Consider the following 20,956-nt stretch of genomic DNA (forward strand, 5'->3'; position numbering starts at 1 on the left):
TTGATGTGTAATGATTTCACAATAATCTGTTGTTCCGTCTGCTGCGTCAACCGGAACGGGACGAAGCTTCCGGAGAGTTTTCACCCGCATGAAAACGGTTCAAAAGGGAAACCGATCTAATCCCATTATGGTGTCTATCCACGCGTAACCTGCTATGGGGCTGTAATTTGTTCAATTGAATAGGAGTAGCTCTTTATTATCCTTGTTTCGCGCCGAAAGTTGCTCTTTCAAGATTGGAAGTTATTTGTCTGGGGCTCGCATTTCGCGAACGAGGAATTTTTAATGTCAGTTGGGTTAAGATTAGGGGAAAGTAGGTAAAGACGGACACTGCGAGTAAGATGGACACTTTTAATATTTCACAAACTAGAATGTATTATGATAGTTGAGTGATGCGAATACCTTATTTATAGTGTGTTAATGCTTTTGAGTTGCATTATCGGTTTTCAGCAAGCATACTGTCAAATTTGTAAGTAAAACAAAGAATATTTTCGTGAACGCGCAATTTGATGTAATTTTTATTCCACGGAAAATAGTGAAAAACTCGTAAAACTTACGTGTTTTCATTTGTTCACAAGAGTAAAGTGATTAATTAGTCTTTCCTCGGTTTTCTAGTGGAAATCCAGCAGATTTTCGATGTTCCGATGAAGAGCTACGATCGTTTGAAAAATTTACAACCAGGTCGGGCAAGACGGACACACTAAGGTAGGGAAAGATGGACACACGGATTTTCCAAGAATTTTCACATATAGCATCTGTTGTGTACTACAGATGTTCTCAAAGTACACCCGCGAGAGAAACCAGCAGATATTAATCATTTAGCAGTTAGAACAGGCCATATAGGCGGAGCATTTCGCCTTCATCGAAACCCATTCTCTCAAACTGTTCACGTGATGTATAGATGGAGTCTAATAACGTAGAGTAGTGTATGGCCATCATTTAACACATAAATCAAAAGAATACTTATTGTACTACATCTTTTTTGTGAGTGTCCACCTTTACCTTCGTAGTGTCCATCTTACCCACCCTAAGTGTCCGTCTTTCCCAACCATGACAAAAAACAGCAATTTGTAGTCTTATTTTTGAAGACCCAAAACACATAAAACTTGAAGGAAGTTCACTAAAACCAAAAATGATTATGAAAACAAATGACCTTAAGTTTCAATTTGTATGACTACTGCGATCTAAATAGCAATAACAAAGTAATTATTTAGATTAAACTATAGGGTGTCCGTCTTTACCTACTTTCCCCTAATTATTAATAATAAGCTTGAATAGCAATCACAGGCATGACTGTAATTTCTGTGTAGAAACATAAAACGAGACGACTAGAGCGGGGCTAGTTGGTCATATTTAGTCAAAATTTTCTGTAACTTTTTGTAGGAAACATTATGGCAAAAACTCATTCCATGGAAATATTGTGTTAAGTCTATAGCATCTAGAAAAAATATAAACTGTTCAGAATAGTTAATAATTTTGCGGATATTCTATGTTTTTTGAGTGGATGTCTAATTGGCCAACTAGCCCCTCAGCCGGGGTAAGTTGGTCAGTGTGTGGGGTAAATTGACCATTTATATTTCGGAAGGACAATTCAGTTTTCCGTCCTCACTGCATTTGCGGCAGCCTATAGCGTCTCAGCGGAGGTCAAACCGCATCCGGTTTTTTGCTTATACGTTTGCTTTCCGAAATCCCAAACCATGAGAAAAGTAACTCATAATTGCATGAAAAAAAAACGTGTTCCTCTTTCATACCTGACGAGAAATACATGCTGAAATCTCTCTAAAACTTTGGTTGGAAACTAAATCAAAGACAATACGGGTTAAATTGAGAACCGGAGCCAAATTCTAGATTCGCAACTGCAATCACAAGCACAAAACTATAGCTACATTAGTTTTTTTTTTTTGATGAAAGCTTACTTTCGCCGAAATTTGCATCAGGTAGAAGGCATTTGTCGATGCATTAGTGTACGTTATAGTTATTTTAAGTGGTGGGCACCGCTAACCGAAAATTTAGCGACGCTAATCGCTAAGTCGCTAACCGGAAAATTTAGCTCGATAATCGCTAAACGCTAAACGCTAAACCCACATTAGCGGAACTTTCGCTAATCGCTAATCGCTAACTTTTTAATTTGTAAATAGTCATATCGCTATATTTATTGCTTGTGTTTTGTAAGATTTGGACCACTTTGATCTGTTTTGGTTAAACAAACGAAAACAATTACTTACAAGAATAACAAAAGTTATTTAGCTTGCATTGAAAATAGATACTTCTTGGAATGTTTTCATAAAAATTCAATTATTATCTGAATCGAAAAAGTAGAACCAAAGTTGTCATAATTTCAAGCGCATTGCAATTTATCAAAGTTCTTGGTGTGGCGAAAATTCAATCTAGACCTTGTGTTTGTTCTTCAAAATGCTCCTGTGGCTTGTACGATAGCCGGAACTCCATTCCACAGTGGTCGGAAAAGGCAATTTGACGAACTTAATTCATTTGTGCTTAAACGGTTGATGTTAGCCAAAGACAATGTTCAAAAGAATTGTTCACAAAAATATAACGGAAATCTTGATAAGATTTTTTTTATCATGGCCTACTATCATAAAAATAAAAAATCTAACTTTTGATACAGCGAAGATACATGAATAGTTTCTTTAGCAAAGTTGTAGAACTTTACAAATTTTGAAACTTTGCAGAAGATATCAAATTTCTATAACGTCTATTTACTGAAATACAAAGCATTTTCACTAGTAACCCCCCCAAATTTAGTTTTTCTAGCATAACTTTTTAAAAATTGCTTTTTCAAGAACATAATGTTCTAGACAAATATGACCAACATAAAAACACAGGTTTCTTTCGAAAACAGCATGTTGCTACAATCGTTCTATTTTTTTTTTATTCTCGCTTATTTTCCGTCGGTCTTGTTCCGCCACTGTTGTGGCCAATCACCGACGCCCAGGGAGGCGACTCCACACCCAGGACCCTAACTCACGACCCGTTTATTAACGGACCGGCGCCAACGGCTTTACTTCCTCATGCGATGGAAGGCGTGATCCCAGAGATTTTTTGCCAAATCTCCCGGTGTCGGCTAGGACTAAATCTAGACCAGTTTGGTTGGTTGTGAGTGGATCACGCCACCTCACAACCATCGACACCTATGTCGGCGGTGGGATTCGAACCCAGGCGTCGAGCGTGGTTGGCGGAGACGTTACCAACCACACTAGGCCCCCGCTCTCTACAATCGTTCTATACTGAGTTAGAGCGTTTTTTCATGAAATTATAGCCCAGATTTAAATGCGTATAGGGGAGAAAGAGGCGAACCGGTGCACATCATCAAATATTTTTTTAGAGCTTAGACCTTGTACTATAAGCTAGTTAAACTTTGATACCTAACAATTCATTAATGAATGAGTAGAGGGGTGTTTTAAGAATGTATGTTTTTGGGGTTTTCTATACAAAAATGCACAAACTCCCTATATAATGAACGATGATTTGTGAATTTATGAAACAGATAACTCGCAATACTTTCAAAATTAGTGAGAACACTTCTTAGGTTTATTTAGTTGTTGATAGGTGCATCCAATATCCGCGGGATCGAAGTGCCGCTGTCTTCCTTTTGATTGGAATGGTGCTCTCGCGCCCACTAGCCAAATTTCAATAGGAAAATACAGTCTTAATCCACTGACCATTCCAGTTATACAACATATGGACTGTAGCTGGTAAGTAACCAAGGTTATATGGAAACCAGCAAATGATCTGCATGCAATTCAACGTTGCGCTACAATACTACAGATTATTTTATCTGGCCGGGAAATTACCGCATCAAAATTCAAACACTATTGTTGGAAACTGCTCGTTTGTTGATGTCCATATATCCTTGGCTTTACTTGCCATGAAGTATTATTTCACGGTGCGGACATTATTAACTATTTCAATATTCCATGAGGCCAATTATCTGAAGAAGCGCAAAAGTCTAAAAGACTGATTTTTAAAGCATTGCGAGTTATCTGTTTCATAAATTCACAAATCATCGTTCATTAATCAGGTAGTTAGTGCATTTTTGTATAGAAAACCCCAAAAACATACATACCTAAAACATCACTCTACTCATTCATTTATGAATTGTCAAGTTTCAAAGTTTAACTAGCTTATAGTACAAGGTACAAGCTTTAAAAAGAGTATTTGATGATGTGCACCGGTTTGCCTCTTTCTCCCCTATACGCATTAAATCTGGGAAATAATTTAATGAAAAAACGCTCTAACTCAGTATAAAACGATTGTAGCAACATGCTGTTTTCAAAATAAACCTGTGTTTTTATGTTGGTCATATTTGTCTAGAACATTATGTTCTTGAAAAAACAATATTTAAAAAGTTATGCTAGAAAAACTAAATTTGAGGGGGTTGACAGCGAAAATACTTTGTATTTCAGTAAATAGACGTCATAGAAATTTGATATCTTCCGCAAAGTTTCAAAATTTGTAAAGTTCTACAACTTTGCTAAGGAATCTATTCATGTATATTCGCTGTATCAAAAGTTAGATTTTTGATTTTTATGATAGTAGGCCATGATAAAAAAATTTTCTCATCAACATTTCCGTTATATTTTTGTGAACAATTCTTTTGAACATTGTCTTTGGCTAACATCAACCGTTTAAGCACAAATGAATTAAGTTCGTCAAATTGCCTTTTCCGACCACTGTGCATTCTAGGGTAAAAAAAACTGACAAAAGTAACTTTCGCAGTAAAGTATGTTCATCTTTCGAAGCAATTTACGTACGCCATCAGCAATTCACAGTTTTTCGAAATATTTCTACTGTCGCTTTTCTACAAAATTTAGCGAATTAGCGATTAGCGTTTCGAAGGCCAAAATTTTAGCGACGCTAACAGTTTCGCTAACCAGCTCAAAAATTAGCGAAATCGCTAAATCGCTAACTGAAATTTAGCGTCGCTAATTAGCGAATTAGCGAATTAGCGGAATGGTGCCCACCACTGGTTATTTTAGATCAATGACTCAGCATTTATAGTGTGTAATTAAATATTCATCAAAATGGCGATGAAATGGAGATAATTTTTACTAAATAGTTTATAGTTTAAAATAAATGGTTTTACTAACAAGAGCACATGCTGTTTTTGCTTTGATTAAGTTTGCATCACGAAATGCGCTGTTCCTGACATTGCATATACTTGGTTACTCGAATTCATTTATGATGTACATATGACCAACCAGCCCCGCTAGTATGTGACCAACTAGCCCCTCATGTATTAAATGTGAAAATTACTTGAAATATATGAAAATAAAATTTTGGCGGAAGTTTGCTTTACACAACTTAAAACTAACCAAAATGACTTTCATAATACGTTGAGCTATGTTTATTTCAATTTGGCTAGCTTTGTTTAGACAAAAAGTTTCGACTTGAAAACCGAGTAGAATTGATGGCCAATTTGACACCAACCTGTATTTTTTATACGTCTTAATTAAAACGGTACTTCATTTTGTCATTTAGTTTCTCTGGTTATCCGCTACATATCACCCATATAACACCTTTTTTTTTAAACGTAGATTCGAAGATATTCTCATTGACCAACTTACCCCGTAACCAACTAGCCCCGCTCTACCCTACGATTGTTTTCTACCTTTTTTTTCTACAAGCATGCTTAGCAGGAATGTGTCCCTAAATACTTCGCCCAAAGCTTCGTTGTGAAATGAAATGTTAAATTGATTTGTGTAAAGGGATTTGAGTTGTCTTTTTCTTCTTCTGCTATTTGGTATCATTGCTTATCTCTCGAGTTTCTAGCCGTCGTTGTCATCATCGGAAGCTATCCATGACTGAAGGCTGGCTCCCGCAATCTAAACAAGTTTCTCGGAGGGTGGATGGGGGGAGACATGGGAATGGTATAAAAATCTAATTTGCCCCACAGTCTACTATGCGCACTTCCAATAGTCAGCGAGCTGTCAGTGCTGCGAATGTGTCTCTGTGTGTAGCAAAGCTGGGGAGAATACAAATTGGATTATTGGATCAGACAGCAGCCATCGCAATGTCAGAGAGTGTGTTAGGCCAGATTTAAAAACGGATCACTTGTTCATTGGTAGAAATAAAACGAAAATTGAAATCATAGCTTCAAGCAGGCAACGCGCAAATCGTATTATGAAATATTTAACTTTATTGGTAGAGCTGGAATAATGGTGAAGGCGTACTTTTTAGGATTTCACAAAGACAAAGTGAAAATGAAGTCAAGAAAGCTTAAAAGTAAGGATCAGGTTTCAGCCTCCTCGGCTTCTACAGGGATACAAGGGCAAGTTTAGGTTTCATTCGCTTTTAAAATATTTTTAGCCATAATCACCCGACCAACCACTCTTTAAGCTTCTTTATGAAACGATAGGCTGACCAGAGGTTCAAAAAACGGGACAATTGGGAAAAGTGATTTTAATTTTTTTCAACCAAAGCAACCAATGATTTATTGCTTCGATAAACCTACCCCATTCTATATAAAGATTAGCTATTAGCTAATGATAAAATTTTGCGCAGCAGCGTGTGATTTTTAGACGTGAGGTTGTGAAATTTGTCACAGGGAAAAACAAAATTTTGCCTAATAATTATTATGCCCCTCGTGGTCTCAGCTTACAATCGCGACTTTTCATCAGTTCAAATACCGTTTATGATAGAGAATGTGCTTTGGCGCGGTATTACCAGAAAGGCACAAAATGTACTCAGTAACGTTAACAAATTTCTGGCGGCTTAGAAAAATATTTTCCATTTCGTGAAATATTTCAACCGAACGGTTTCCAATTGTCGTGGACTCTGTGTTCATTCGAACTTTATTCGAAACTTTTTTCAAAGAGTATCCAAAAAGCGATACAAAGTGGCAAAACGACGGGACGCTTAAAAATGGTCGATAAACGATATTGATCAAATACTAGTCGATAGCGATAGTGTCCGTTTCATGAAGAAGCTTATAGAGTGGTTGGCCGGGTAGTGCCAACACTTGAAATTGAGCATTTGAGCATGCCAAATGGCCTGAAAATACGCAAAACTTTAATCGAGCATTTTTTATTTGAAAGGAAAAGTATGCAAAGGCATACGAACAAAAAAAATGACCCAGAACGAATTGTAAGCAACTAATCGTCTTTTTTCTTTTTCTCACACCGCGAAAAAAAAACTTTTTATTACAAAATACATAATGGGTATTCATGTCGAGCTCGTATACAAATACCCAGTACGAATAAACGAATAAAATAAACTGAAGGTTTAACGAAACTTTTGGTAAAAAGTCCAGTATGCAAAAACTGCGCAATTTTTATATTGAACTCCCTTATCCCGGTTTTTAATATAATCAAAAATCAAAGTAATAAATTAGAGACGTCGATTTAAGACGTCGAGTGTTATTTTTAATTTTAATACTAATTTCTATCTATCCAAATTTTAAAGATAGAGTATCGAGCATCCTCGACAGTGGTTTGGTTCGGCAGGTTTTTGCATAAGAGTGCCACAGATTTTCTTTTGAAAGTCCGTAAGGTACACCGGGGCAAGTTGAAACGGTTTTTCGAAAGTTCAACTTTGAACATTACTTGAAACATCTCAAAACATCGAAGTTAAATTTATTGGTTCTGAAAAATTATGCCTCTGTAACCTTGAAATTTCGATTGCTTCGAACTGGCTTACAAAACTGTTCATCATGTATCAAAGCCAAAGACAAACAGACGTGTCTCTTTGATCAAGAATCTTCATCCTTGTTTGAAACGTTACACTTATGCGCCACTTTGTGAGCTAACTGAATACTAACTAATATTCGTAAAAGCAGGTTTCCGTCTTTGCTTGGGAAGATGGATGACTGACACATTTCTGATGATTTCTGGGTTTACTAATGAGCAAGCGTTCATGCTTATAGCAACACCAACGGTATTACTAAACAAAGTTTCAAAATAATCTTTTTTTCTGGACGAAAAAATCGTCACCGAGTGGTACGCCAGAGCTGTTGCCAAATATGCGTATCGGGAGGGCGCTGCCCTTGCAAAAACGACACATGTGAAAAACTGTCTATTTTACTTAGTGTCACAAAAATCTCGGCGAGTATTCGAGTATTTATTGCCCCCTGCTTTTTTTTGAATATGTAGAAATCGTTTTTCTAACGTAAATTCGGAATATGATGAATACTAAATGACAATAACCAATTCCGATGTAAAAATAGTCGATTCGAATCTTAAGCTATACACAAAAGTCGCTTTCTACGCGGGGGATACGTTTCGCGTAAAAAAACCGCGTAAATTCCGGAATCCGCGTAAAAAAAACCGCGTAAATTCCGGAATTCGCGTAAAAAAAACCAGCGTTAATTCTGCATTCCGAGTGAAGGGAAACCGAAATCCGCGCAAAAAAAAAAAAATACCGTGTAAATTCCGGAATCAGCGTAAAAAAAGCGTAAATTCCGGAATCCGCGTAAAAAACGCGTAAATTGCGGAATCCGCGTAAAAAAAGCCGCGTAAAAAAACCGCGTGAAAAGCGACCTTAGTGTATTTTGATGCTCTCAGACAGTCACACATTTTTTATATTACTTACCCAGAGAACAATATTTAAATTTTCTCAAATACTAACATATAGAGCGTCCTTCTCGGGACGTCACTGGAATTCCCGGGAAATTCAAATTTCCCGGAATTCTCGAATCATGGGAAATTTTTATTTACATTCCGGGATCCAGGAAAATATTTTCTTCAAGGAAAATTATTGGAAAATGATTTAAAATAACAGACTTGTGACAGAGTTCTGTTTACTTTTGACTAAATTTTATTCACCTTTCTCATTCCCTCAATCATATTTTACATTCTTTGTCTATGAACTTGCTTTAACCCTCTAGTGCCCAAGGTAATTTTTAAACGGGCTTCGGTAAAATCACTATGAATCATTATAAACACTTTTTAAGTACATATTGAAGCTTTCCAAAACTTCGACTGAAGCCCGCCAAATGGCGGTATTAAGCACTAGAGGGTTAAATGGCGCTAGTCAACTCAATGGGAAAAAATTGACTTTAGAATTTCATTTAGCGGTAGGGCTAAAAAGTTTCGTCGTCTCGAAAGAAAGGCCCCCTGCGAAATTTGAACTCAATCGCACTTCGGTCAGAGGCTCACTTTTCAGACGAATCAAAACATTGTTAAAATGCATTAAACTTCGAGATTTGATGTTATGCCAAAAAAATTGTTTGTCAAAATCGACTTCTATGACTAAAAAAAAATTCAAGCTAGCAGAGCCTTCTAATACCAAGTCTAGGTATTTTTTCCGAAAAATATTTTTAGATAAAACCAGATCTCTACGCTTGCATTTCTAAGACATTTGGCGTCAAAAAATCGATTTTGCAAGTTTCATGAACCTGTTAATTTATTTTAAAGTTTGCATGGGTACTTTTTTCGAGAAGACGAAATTTTGAAGCCTTCCTGTTTCTGAACCACTATCTGTGTTCGCTTCCGCTTTTTAATATTAAAAATAATTATCGTTTTGTTTTAGAAAATATTTCATTTTTTCATTGTTTAATGCTTTTTTATGAATTCTTTTCTCCGGTCTTTTCTCTTATATGACAACAATAAAATTCGAAATGAATAAATTACTGTATTTTCACTTTGAAGTTACCTAACTTCCCGAGATCCCGGGAAACCAAATTTTGATTTCCCGAATCACGGGAAGCTGAAAAACGTCGAGAAATGGACGCTCTTAGTGTCATAGTGGTCTAAAAATTTTCACAAACATTCATTCATAAAAATGGGCTTTAAAATTGCACTTTCAGTAATATCCAAAATTATCATAATCTGACCATGATAGATTCTCCACTTGCAGAATATCGATAGAATTCCTTGTTATTATTAACGAATCTCGTTAACTTTTAGGAAGGAAGAAGGCCTGGTGAAAATCTATGCTAAAAAGTTTGTAGGAATAACCATCTAAGGAGAGAGAATATTGATAAAATGATACTTTTATACATTTCGAAATACATAACACTTTAAACCTTTTTTACACTCTCCTGCATCATTCCAGCTTAATCGTAGCACCCGAAAACGAACAATCTATTACTGGTTACAAAAAAAAAAGAAACAATGGCAGTTGAAAAAATCTGATGGGTTTTGTTGTATTACATGTGTTCTAGTATACCCAGTATTTATTTTAAAACAAAACTTAGGTATTTTAAAAATATAAAGCCCGGAGAAAATCTGTTGGAGAGTAGTATATTTAAGCAATACTTTGAAAAGCTATCAAAGTTAGCCGCTTTTAATAAAATAAATACGCAATTATAAGTGGAAACGTGAAATTAGTTATCTCAGCTATTTTAAACGTTTAAACGTTCAAGTGAAGAATATCGACGGCTGAACTGAAGTCTCTACAAGTCATACGTGTTGGGAGTTCAAACAGACCTGCGCAGAAACCCGAAAAAGTTTTGGAATTTCGTTAATTCAAAACGGAAATGCTTCTCGACCCCAACGGACGTGTATTTGGAGGAAATGGAATCCTGCTCGGATTCTGATTCTTGCGAACTTTTTGCGAAGTTTTTCTCTTCTGTATTCGCCTCCGATTGTGCCTCGAATGACGATGCTGCGCGCGCCGCTGCGAATGTGCCAACAGATCTTGTTCATCTTGACATCTTCGAAGTTACACATGATATGGTTACTGCCGCCGCTAAGAAACTCAAATGTTCGTACACTGTTGGTCCCGATGGAATACCGGCCGTGCTTTTGTGCCGTTGCATTGATATTCTAGACGCTCCCCTTTGCACCATATTTAAAAGTCTTTGGTACAAGGGAAGTTCCCCGAGGTCTGGAAGCACTCCTACACGGTGACAAAAAAGTCCGGTCACACTTTTTTGGGGTCGCCTGTATCCTACACGTTGCATCTCTCTGGTGCCATCTATATGTCAAATGAAAGGGGTAACTTTGCTGCCCAAAGTGGCAGAGTTTCGTTTCTGTGCAGTTTGTTTACATTGAGTTGTGAGCCATGGCAGAGTTTAGAGCAGCTGTTATCGCTGAATATGTGACAAACCCGGACACATATTCAAACACCTAAAACCGCTCGGAATCAACCAGAAATTCGTGTACCGGACCATAAATCGGTAACTAGAGACTGGAGGCACCGAGGACAAGGCACGATCTAGACGACCAAGGTCTGTGAGAACTCCAAGGCTGAAAAAGATTATACGAGACCGGATTCGCCGGAATCCCGCCCAATCTGCACGGAAGCTGGCAAGGAACCTTAAAATGAACCGAGAATCAATCCGCCTGCTTCTGCGCAAGGATTTAAAACTTACACCGTACAAAAAACAGGTGGTTCATGGGGTTACCAAAGCTACAAAGGACAAGAGGTACCAACGGTCGTGGGAGTTGCTCGGTTGGCGCGCAGATGACGAGATTATTTTTTCGGACGAGAAGCTGTTCGTTTTGGAGCAAACAGTCAATCGCCAAAATGATCGAGTTTGGAGTGTGAGCCTCCAGCAAGCTCCTGCGGACAAGCTGAACGTTTCCCGGTTCCAAAATAAGACGTCAGTGATGGTTTGGGGAGCCATTTGCAAGAGAGGTAAACTGCCTCTTATTTTTATCGATAAAGGGGTCAAAATCAACGCAGCGTACTACCTGGACACGGTTTTGAATAAAAATGTTCTGCCTCAAGCTGAACTATTGTTTGAAGACGATTACTACTGCTTCCAGCAAAATGGCGCCCCATCCCACACCGCAAAGGTTGTTCAGGCGTGGTGTGAGGAAAACTTGACCGATTTCATTTCGAAGAATGCATGGCCTCCGTCGTTTCCGGATCTGAATCCACTGGATTATTTCGTGGGGGGATACATGATGTCGAAGCTGAACGACTATAAAATAAATTTGGAGCAATTTAAGCGAGTTATCACGAAAATCTGGGACGAGATGCCGATGGAGCACGTGCGCGCCGCTTGCGACGACTTTCCGAGACGTCTGAAGCTGGTTCGATCAGAGAAAGGTGGTGTAATTCCGAGATATCGTCTGTGAAGTATCTTTATTAGTTACTGAATAAAGCTATGAAAGCCAGATTCAGATTTTCTTCTTATTCTTTGAAATATTGAGATTTTCCTGTGTGACCGGACTTTTTTGTCACCCTGTATATGTTCCCGGTCTTCAAAAGTGGTGATCGTCGTTATGTCAAAAATTACCGTGGAATAACCAATTTGTCTGCCGCGTCTAAACTTTTCAAGATTATTGTAAGCTCTGTTGTATTGAATAGCGCACGCAACTACATTTCTTCGGACCAACATGGTTTTCTCCCCGGACGATCTGTGACAACGAACCTAACGCATTTCACGTCGCATTGCATTTCAGAACTCGAACGTAAAGTACAAGTCGATGTCATTTACACAGACCTCAAAGCTGCTTTTGATCGAATCGACCATAAAATATTGTTAAACAAAATATCCCGTCTTGGTGCTTAATCTCGGTTCGTTGAGTGGCTTGAAACGTTCCTGCGCGATAGAATTTTACAAGTCAAGCTGGGATCCGGTGTATCGTCTGCGTTCACGAATAAGTCTGGTACACCACAAGGTAGTAATTTTGGGTTACAGATTAGTTTACGCCGATGATTTGAAAATATACTTGACGATTCGCAACATCGAGGATTGTTATCGATTACAATCACTGTTAAATACATTTGTGACGTGGTGTAAATTAAACTCTCTGATTATAGGTACTACAAAATGTGAAGTGATAACATTTCATCGCACTCAAACGCCAATAATTTTCAACTATACTGTCGATGGAGAAGTGCTGCGTAGAGTCGACTGCGTAACTGATCTTGGAGTTATTCTTGACCGGAAGCTTACTTCTGATAAACATCGCGCTGCAGTTATTTCGAAAGCAAGTATGCAATTAGGATTCACCGCTAAAGTTGCGCGTGACTTCGAGGACCCTCACTGTATGAAAACACTGTATTGTTAGCTAGTGCGCCCCTTACTCGAAAACTTTAGTGTGGTGTGGACTCCACACCAGCTGTCATGGAACCTGCGCCTTGAACGTGTACAAAGACGATTCATTCGACTGGCCCTGAGAGATTTACCTTGGCGTGATCCTACCAACCTACCACACTATCCGAACCGCTGTCATCTACTTGGTCTTGACACTCTAGAACGCCGCCGTATGTTACAGCAGGCTGTATTTATCGCCAAGATTTTGAATGCTGAACTGGATTCCCTGAAGCTGCTATCCATGATGAATTTTCGTGCATCTTAACGCATGCTGAGGCCCTCTTCTATGCTTGTAAACCAATACCATCGTACATAATTTGGTTATTATGAACCTGCTGCGTTTAGTGTAAGAACTTGCACGAGTGTAGAGCATTTATTTGAGTTTGGTGAGCCAAGTCGTATTTTTAAGCATAGAATAACTAATAGCAGGTAGACACTTTTAATGGCTCTTTCAACATTCATTAACACTTCACGTCAGATGATATAAATAAATAAATAAACAAATTAGCAAGTGAACTCGCATATCTCTGAAATTTGAAGGGATAGAAATTTCGTGTCTGCTATAAAAATGCGCAAAATTTTTTGATTTACAACATTGTCGTGAACTGCACAGCTCTAGCGTGTGAGAGAATAAAACATTGCCGGGTCATCTTGGCAGCCAGATTGCGAACTACGGTTAGCATTCGAACTGAGGTCCTAGTTATACTAAGAAACTTCGGCTTCAATAGCGCTGGATAATCATGAGTATGAAAAAAATACACTAAATCCTTTTTTTTTACCCAGAATAACTTTATATCTTCTACCCTTACATCAATATGTACAACATGAAGCCGAAAAAGGTGTTCTTAGGCTCAAACGTGTTAAAACTTTTCAGGAAGGGGATCTAAAGGGACATCTACGAATCCTCAAAGATTTCCAACTGAACACCTTAATAACCATGAATGAAGACTGGATGGACGCTAGAACTAACTTCAATGTTCCTTTCAAAATGATTGAATCTAATCGCAGTAAATGGGAAGAAGGAGGTCCCAAAATTCGTCCTGGATCAGTCATATTTTAAACAGATGGCTCTAAAATGGGCGAATCTACAGGCGCTGGGGTCATTGGACCAGGAATCAATATATCAATTTCAATGTGGCAGTGGCCCACAGTTTTTCAAGCTGAAATAAATGCTATTCTAACATGCACGAGTATTTGCTTGGCTAGGAAATATAGGTATGCCGATATCTGCATTTTCTCGGAAAGTCAATATATTCAATCAAATAAATATTTGAAATAATCAATGATTTGATTCCCAACAAAAAGAAACTGGTAGAATATGGAATACGAAAAACGAGTGATACTTGCGAAAATTGTCTAGCGATTGATACAAATGAACACAGGTTAAAAAGCTGTCCAGCAACTACTGAAATAAGATGTTAGGTAGAATCAACCCTAAGAATAAAAATGAACATAGATTTTAGAGACCTGGAAGATATACTGTTAAGTGTGTTAGATTTCAAATGTTTCCGACATAAATCAGCCCTATGGTTAGTTAGCCACTACTGTGCATATATAATGAAATGTTTTCAAGAGTGTAAGCGAAACTCGAAGATACAATAACAATTTGCCTTTACATGATCCCCCCCCTTTCGCGGGGAGGGGGTAACATTTTTGCCCAGGACCGGTCGAAACATAGAAATTTCGCTTCAGCTATGAGACAGAATCATCACGTCTTCGATAAAGTTAAATGCGACCCCCTCCCCGCAAAAAGGAGAGGATTGTGTAAAGACAAATTGCTATTGTATCTTTGAGTATCGCGTTGAACAGATTTCAAAAAAGGTAATTTATCGTCGAGATAAAATTTTAATACTATAGGGGAGTTGGGGCAAAATCGACTTGTTGCTGACATTTTACGTAGATCAGACACCAACCAATCGATTCCTGAGAATTTTTTACTCAATATAAGACATTTTTTGATTACAACTTTTAGATATTGGCGCATTATCATTAATGCTCAGACATACTCGATATTATTTTGCTTTGTGAAATATACTGAAACCACAGACTAACAGACGTAACACTGGAACCTGGCTCCATCGCCACAAAAAACGTTCATTGCAAATTTTCAATCGAATAACAGCCATCGCGCCAAAACGTCGTCTGGGGCGCTGTCATGCAATCTCATACATATTTTGTAGTTCCCCATTTGACACATGCAGTAACGCTGGCGCTGATGTCGAAATACATGATGCAGCGCGAACACGATAGCAGATGGTGCTAGTGTTACTAACGTAAAGTACTGGAATCATCCAAACGATGATTTTATTGAAAATTTGTTCAACGTGTTATGTCTGTTAGTCTGTGCTGAAACCATGCCAAAACCGGTTTCGTAGAATCACCGTTTTGAGCTCGGTTTTTGTCCGATTTAGTATCTGTTTTTTTTTAAATATGGGTAAGAAGATGCTAATATGTGGACAAACTCTTAGAATTTCGATATTTGGTCATAAAACAAAATGGCGTAGAAAAAAACTCGAAAATTTCCGATTTCTAAAAATTTCAAAATGGCGCCATTGTTGTCCCTTAAGTTATTCAAACTCGGTAGAATTTATTTTCGCATCAAACTCCATCAAAAAATCATATATAGAAGCCAAGGCAAAAAAATTGTTGCACTGTGTTATTAGAAAAATTAATTTTTTGGGATGTTTATTGGGCTCTGAGAGTCAAAAAACTGAATGCAATGCTGAACTGAATCATGCAAAATATTCGAAAATAACCCCACAAAAATGAAAAAAAGTGGAAGAGGTTGTTTATACGAAACGACCGCAAGGTTAACGTAGAATTACGACTGCCTGTCTTATGTCAATAATTTTTTGCAATAGCTTTGGAAATACCCTCGATTAGGGTTAATCATTTTAATGGTGTGAAGCGATATATTTTTCCGTATTTATTTCGAATATTATTTTTGCTTTAAAAATAAACGGAATCCGTTGGAAACTAGCTGAGTTCAGAACTTTTGAAAGTGGGCAATATTCGTGACGCTCTCGATGCTTTCGGTTTTACAGTTTGTACCCCTATATATGTTGCCGTAAGATATAATTCTACGTCGAAAACGCACTAATCGATGTGCTCAAGTCGACTCTGTTGAAAGAAACATAAAAAAAATCGTATGATCAATTCATAAATGTTTGGTATTAGTTGTATTTACCAGACAATTGAACTGTGCAGTAACATTTAATAATTTCAGCCTTGTTAAATGTTTAAAATAAACAAAGCAGAAAGAATTTTAATTTTCCGAAGGTATCGTCGGAATCCATGGTCAAGTATATGAATATAAAGATTGTTTGTATTTCATGATACTGTAAGAAGACGGAGTTTAACCAGAGAAAGGCCGGAATCCTCAATCGGCGAAGATGCCCCTTCTGTAAATTGTTATGAACCATGAGTATGATCAAGATGCTGTAAGAAGTGACTGGTTTGTAATGATGAAAACTTAGTAAATTGACATTTACGGATTTGTTTCGCATATACCGCTTGTGTTGCACAGTGTTAATGAATCGTAATATACATCACACTGCTGCGCAATTGCAGCAGCATCAAACTGCAATCAAAGTTGTAATTTAGTGATAACCATTCATTATGCTCTTCAAAATATATTTAGTAGCCTTGAAAAAGACTGGTTGCTGCAGTTGCAAATTTCATTGAATTATCGCATAAATGCTTCATGGTCCAGATAGCGCGCGATATCCGCCCTGACAAAGATTGAAACCCGGCTTTTCTTTCTTCTTCACGATCAGCAACCAACGTCCGTGTGGTATCGGCACAATCATGGAATGAATTATACATAAAACACAAAGCGCACATTCTTAGTCAACTAGGTATATTCTGTCGACCTTGTTAGGGAAAGAAGCATTGTGCGACCAATCAGAGGTCGACATTTGCGTTTCGACAAGGCTTGACAATTTTCAATAGTACAATCGTTCGAACAATCAGATTACAACTTTCTGCATTTGGACGGGTGCTTGGTTGGTTTTCCAATCGATTACTGCAAAAATGACGAAAATCAGTTGGAAACTGACTGAGCTTAAAACCAATAGACGTAATTCTACGTCAAAATATATGAAGAAATTTTAGAATCGAACAAAATTGAAAAAAGTGCAGAAGAGTGGGTTTGTAGCTTAAAAAAATCATTTCCTCAAAAATCACGTTTGGGCAACCTGAAAACGATTTTTTAGAAAGTCGAATTGTACTACAAAAATGCTATAAATAATATTATCTTTCAATTTAGGGCTGAGCACCTTGACTTTTTCAACTTCGATTTTTTTTGGGACAGCCTACTGTGCACTGATTTTCATGTATCTACTTTATTCCCAGGTGACAAATCCAGGCTCGTTTGGTTTCGTTAATGTTCGTTACGGTAAATACATCTTCCCATTAACATCATTTCTATTGGATAAATAAATGTCATGTTCTGATTATACATCGAATCCCGCAGGGCTGTGGAGCATTTTTTCGGCTTTTCAAAAATACTGCTAACGAGGCTGAAGTTCATCATCAACTCTGCTAAAACAAACCGCATGACAAGTCCCAGTGGTTTTGTGGTGAAACAGGATTTGAAAAGCTCTCAAACAGTACCAACAAAAAAGCAATCAATAATGAGAAACAAATATTACCAAAATTTAAGCTGTGGGTTTAATGGCAACGCGACACGAAAGTAATTTACTGCTCGGCTTAATGGCCGCATCTTCGTCGCTATTAAGCAAACGGTTTCAATTTACGCGTCCTGCCGCAAGCACAACTGGGATCTGCGAGCGAAATATCGAGCAGATAATTTTTCCCCATCACAATCGCCATTATCGTTGCGTTACGCTGTCACTTATGCTGCTACATTATGCAATGCTCCGACATCCCTGCGGTTGGGAGGTAGCATGTGCTGACTATTATGTATCGCCACCTGCTTATTGGTTTATATATTGTTACTTTTATATACCTCCCGGGTGGAATTCGCGGTGGCAGCGAAGGGTTGGAGATGCGCAGCCCTTTCCGATGCACAGAGCATATTCTTCGAGAAGGGGCCCCCTCACCATTCGAAGGGCTTTGACTGGTGACAAAGAAGTGAATCGTTTCAATCGTTTGCTCGACGAAAATGGCTGTAGACCGTCGTAATCGCTCGTTTCCGTGTCGCTTCTAGAGATGGCACCACAGCCGGAAGAAGGGAGCAAACCACACTCACTTCCAATATGGCACGTAATAGAGCTGTCGAATTTATCATGACACTGCGCTCATTTATTTCCCCGGGAACTTGGCATCATAGTAATGCTATCTATCTGTCTATCTAGCTGTTGGTCTCCGCACAGGCAGCAGTTTCGGTGCCAGGGATAAAAAAGTAATGAAACTATACGTATGAGCTGCCGGGTTTAGAACGTTAAGCGTGTACAGATTTTTTTTTCTACATCTGTTAAACATTTATGGTGCTACAAAATAACGCTTATTCATTTTTTTGCGGAAGGATTTAAAATGGCACATAACATGTCCAGATGGTAGTTCCAGTTTTTATTTTTGTAGAATTTAAATTATCAAAAGACTGTTCAATTTTCACAACGCGATAAAAACACGCGTGAGATTCATTAAAATCAGTTTGTTACTTTAACAGTGACAAGAAGAGCGGTAAAAATAAATATTATTCTTAAACTCCTCCCAAGGTAACTTATCAACAATTAAAAATAGATAGACACCATTGAAGTTAGATGAAATGAAAATAAGGATCTGATTCTTTTAATATTCGCCATCTATGTTCATTTTCAATTTGGAACCCGTAGCGGCAACATGCAGAACCAACGCTAGAAGCAGAAGCCAGTAAGCCGACTTTAACTGTTCGCAAAAATAGAAGGATTGCGAAGATGTGGATTTCTAGTGGCTCTTCTAAATCAAGCCCGAAAATATGACAAATAATTATTTCGATTGTTTGAATACGAGTATTTCGAAGAGTGATTTTCTCGGAAATAACGATTCAAGCTCGTATTTAGTTATTTATTTGCCCGCTTCTGTGGCGTTTTTTATTCCGCAGAACTTGTTGTAATGACATTATTCGATAAAATTATGACCACGCGTTTCCGGCACGACCCCAAAGCTGCAATTTATTTCACTCCCAAAACGGTCGGTTTCGAACCGGGAAAAGAAAACAATTTGTCGGATCCTATCTCACCCTTCTATAAATAGAAAACCGGACAGCGTATCGGTGACGTGCTCCGTCATCGAGTAAACGGGGAAGGCGTGAGCATCGGTAGGTAAATCGGAAGCCATTTTTTTCGGGTTTTTTGTTCACAGCACATAAAGCGTATTCTAACGTGAACCTCGAACACGCCTGAGAAGGTGTGCAAAGCAAATAACAGTAAGCGAACCCTTAAACACAACTAAAAATGTGGTTTGTGGGATTTTGTGATGATAGTAGAATAAAAAGGCACAAGGAAGGAAACGAATCAGGACCCGGTTTATTGCTGACGATCCTGAAAATATGCGAGCACAAACTGCTGATACTAACGCCATTATGTGGGGATCGTCCTCGAAAATTGAAAATATAATACTGAGCCCCGCCTGTTCCGTTCGGTTTCCCGATTTGTCGAGAAGGCGCTGCTGACTCAAATATTTATCGAAAACGCTTAAATCTTGTATTATGCCAACATGATAAGCATCAGTGAACGACCCCTTTCGTGTTTGCACTGATGTTCGAGAAACGGATTTGTTCTTTGTCGTTTGCTTTAAGCTTACTACATTATACCTACATAAATTGCTAAACTTTTCGATGCTTATCGAGTTGTCACGAATGCTTTGCGGCTATCATGTGTAATGTCGCTCTTTTATAATAATTGCTGTCGTTAAAGACTTATAGAGTAGTTATCCGCACAAGTAAATAATCTCTACTATTTCCTCGTTTCGGAAGTGTGTAATTGATAAAAATCAATAAATCAACGAATGTGGTTGGACTTTTATGGTTTCCTGTTCTTCCTTGGAAACCTTGGAAATTGGGTTTATGTGGAAATATCGAAATTTCATCGCTATGCATTGAAAAAATTCGAAAATTTAAAAAAATGGTACCTTTTTCAACATGATAACAGGGCTGTCAATGTATTTTTATTACCGTACTTTTGGTTGAAAGATCTTCAAATAACGTTAAATAAAAAATTTAACAGGACTCCACTTGGATTTAAAATTAAATTTTAAAAATTTAGAGGCGTAAGTTTCGTCGAAAATTCCGTATGACTTACTCACTTTTTATTTTTTTAAAGGGTCACAAAAAGTTTCGAATTTTCATTTACCATATTTTTCTAGTGATTAAATTAGTAGGGTTCTAATCAATCTCTGAAGCCACCATGGACGAAAAGGACGCAATTGACTCCTTTGCATCGTTTTGTAGGTTGGCAAATGATTGGACACGTGTAACTTGTGGCCATTCACCTCTGTCCAGCAACTCCTATCCCAACCTCCACGAGGTGTCGACCGGGATACGAGTAACCTTAGCGGAGATCGGGTAACTAACCCTTGGTGGAAACTATGGTCGTATGCTGACTGGCAAGGGGGTCGTACGCGGATGTGTTCTTATAATAGGGGCGGCGTATAACAGCGTCTGACCCGGAGCGGGTGGCTGACTCATGGAAGGTTGATAAACTTTGCCGCGACCAGACGAGTGGCTCCTACTTTCCATGATTAAATATTCGGAAACACTCCTGGAGGCATCCAAATCGAGAAGCCAGTTTCCAGATCGATCACGTACTGATTGACGGTCGGCACTTCTCGGATGTTACTGATGTTAGGTCTTTAGGTGGAAGGAGCATTTTCAGGCGCTATTGAACAGTGAGGAGCCAGATGAGCAGTGCAGGAACAGGATGACGGTTATGAGTTGACGAACAAGCTGTGGAGCCACCAACACAGGAGGATCTGAAAAGGGCGATTAGTGAGCTGAAAAACGGAAACCATCAATAATCATTAAACGTTAGATGAGGAAAAAAAATCATTAAACGTGCCTAACAACTA

General features: G+C 38.2%; 1 protein-coding gene across 2 annotated transcripts in view; it reads right to left on the reverse strand.

Annotated features, from left to right (window-relative positions):
* LOC129724810 (guanylate cyclase soluble subunit beta-1) overlaps nt 1–20,956 on the reverse strand; it is a 50,179-nt gene that overhangs the window by 14,760 nt on the left and 14,463 nt on the right. The gene's annotated exons all lie outside the window — the stretch shown is intronic.

Source organism: Wyeomyia smithii, chromosome 1 (genome assembly GCF_029784165.1).
Source record: "Wyeomyia smithii strain HCP4-BCI-WySm-NY-G18 chromosome 1, ASM2978416v1, whole genome shotgun sequence".
Lineage (NCBI taxonomy): Eukaryota > Metazoa > Arthropoda > Insecta > Diptera > Culicidae > Wyeomyia > Wyeomyia smithii.